Here is a 2,838-nt window from a genome sequence, read left to right on the forward strand (position 1 = left end):
GTGTGTGTTCTCTTTTACTCTAATCTTCTAATGGATTAGTAGGATTCAATTAACTTTAGAATTATGTATGTGTGTTTTCTCTTACTCTAATCTCTCTAAGTATACCTACTCTCTCTAGTTAGTACATCTTCACTATTAACTTATGCATTGTTAATTTGAAAGTTAATACATAAGAGAACTCGTCATATTCTTATTATACATGATGAAATTATCATTCAACAATTTTATTGTAGAATTTTGAATAATACTAAAAATTGATTTAGTTGAAGTATAGTTAGAATTGGATTAGAAATGTCATGCATAAAAGTAATGCAGTCCTAAACTTTCACTCACAATTTACACACTTAATTTTTGATTAATTACGATTAGCAAATATTTGATGTATAGAAATTAGATGTAGAACAACAACACTAAGTGTGAATCCGAGTTGGTGAGGGTTCAAATTACAGACTCTCTTTGGAAACAAGAGATTACTAGAAAAATTGACCACTTTAAAGTTCTAAGTGTATATCATAACTGTAGTACAAAAAAATGGCTCCAAAGCGTGCTCGAACCCAAGGTGCTAATAATCATGAAGATGGTACAAGTAACGGTGGAACTCCTGCGGAACATGTTATGTCTCCACCAATCGGACCAATCAGAGCTATGGTACAGGTTAGTATAGCAGTTCAAGTTATGCATCATTGCATATGCGAGAACATAGGAATATATTATTTACCTTATGAAAAGAAAACACGGACCGAAACCACGGGGCTTAACCCCAAGAAACTCGGCATATGTTTGACCAAGTAGGAAAGAATGTCTGGTTAAACTGGTTGCTATAGGAAAGAATGTTTGTCCAAAACCTTCGGTATGGTTTCTCTCAAGTCTCTCTACTTGTCGAGCGGTATGGGACGCTCATGAGGACAAGGGTTTTTAGAAATAATGTATATACTGATCGAACATAATAGCGCCAGTAGAGATTCTTGAGTGGACCTAATCCAAGGGTTGTTGGTTTAAAATTGGACGACTTCTTGTTTGACTATTGTTTGTAATACTGTTTGAAGGGCTGTTTTAACGAACCAGTATCATAAATAAAGTACAGGAACATGTATGTTTAAACAGTGTGGTAGTAATTAAATAACAAAAGAAGGGTGAGTGTGGTGTGGAAAGTGGAAGAATGATACCCCGACGGTATCATTCTATGAACAGGCGGACCCGATGAGTCGGGTAACATTCCAACGCTAGAATTTTATTTTTATTTTTATTTTTTTTAATTTCTAGTCATAAATTTTAAAAGAGACAAACCTTGGTGGCTGTGGTTCTTAAACATGGGGAAAAAATGCGCACAGGCTGGTCACTCTAAGATTTATACTTTTAGGTATAATTGATTATAGATAGTTTTTAGATAGGGTTATAGTGGTCACGCTCCGCCATAGCGAGATAGGACCAATCCTTCACTAACGGTTCATGCCCGTGGCTACGTAGTAGCTAAGGCAATGTCCGTTGGTTTTTCTTTTTCAGGATTGGAGACCTATCAAAGGTACTCCGCTCCTCTCAAAAAGGGGCAGGGACCTCATACTGGTATCAGAGCTTAGGTTAAAGCTTGGGGAGATTTTTAGATTGATGTTTGGATATTGAAGGATGCGAGTGTTTGAAATAATAGAAGGACCTAGAAAAATTGTTTTGAGTTTTTATATGGTATTGAAGATTGAACTTTCGTGGTACAGGAAAATGTTTATTCAGCCTACCAGAAGTTCCATGTGTTCACCATCATGTTTGAAAATGCATGCCAATCACCAAATTATCAGTTTCGAAAAAGGGTGATAATGATTTTGGATAGGGTGTTTGCACCACCTATCCCAAGGATGCATAGAGGATGGGGCATCAATTGGAGTCCATCTAGAGGAATCTATACCATCGATGCTGACAAGATATGGTTCATGGATACCAATATCAAGAAACTTCGTTGGGCAGAGGAGTTAAAAGTCATCGAAGTTTATCTTTTCATTGGTACTAAGAATCCGGATGCTACCATTACCTTGGGAGGAGAAAATATATCTCACACTCAATGGGTCTATAACCAAGTTACAAAAGTTATCCATGGTGGTAGGATTCTACCCATATGTGTATCTCGTAGCTTTCAGGTGTCAAAAGAAACTTATTATTTTGATCCTTTAGCCTATCCTTTTGTAGTCACTAAACTCAAAATATAGAGAAATTACAATCCTTGTACCTAAAGACTACCAACCTTGGTAGAAAATAATGTGTATATAAATAAAGTTTGGATAATATTATCTTTTGTTTGTATTATTGACTGATCAAGTCTTGCCTTAAAGTGGATTAAAGTTAGAGTACCCAATAAAGTTTCACTTAATCTATATTGCACAGAGTGTGGTGTACTTATCTCTTCAAGAGAAAAAGCTACTTCTCAAGCAAGCTAAACTTCCCTCTTTCAAAGGGGAAGGAGCCCTAGTTGAGCGCGATGCAAAAGTGTGGCTCAAAGAGATGAGGATTATTTTGTTGCTGCTGGTACTACTCCCGATAACCAAGCAATGTTGGCTATGTTTCATCTCACGGGGGATGCCAAGCTTTGGTGGAAACAACACTGCAAAGATAATCAAGTAGCTCAAAACACTCAAACTTGGGAAGACATTAAGTATGTTGTCAAAGGAAGTTATCTTCCACCTGCACACGAATCCCTTAAGATGAATGAATTCTTCAACTTACGTCAGTTTCATCCTATAGTGGAAGAATACTACTCCAAATTTGTAACTCTTAGGCGCTATGCTCCGCCAATGACCGCAGATCAACAAGTAGCCCATTTCTGCCAAGGGCTAAATGCTCCTTTAAATACTC

Source organism: Adiantum capillus-veneris, chromosome 25, assembly GCF_014529385.1.
Source record: "Adiantum capillus-veneris isolate H3 chromosome 25, ASM1452938v2, whole genome shotgun sequence".
Lineage (NCBI taxonomy): Eukaryota > Viridiplantae > Streptophyta > Polypodiopsida > Polypodiales > Pteridaceae > Adiantum > Adiantum capillus-veneris.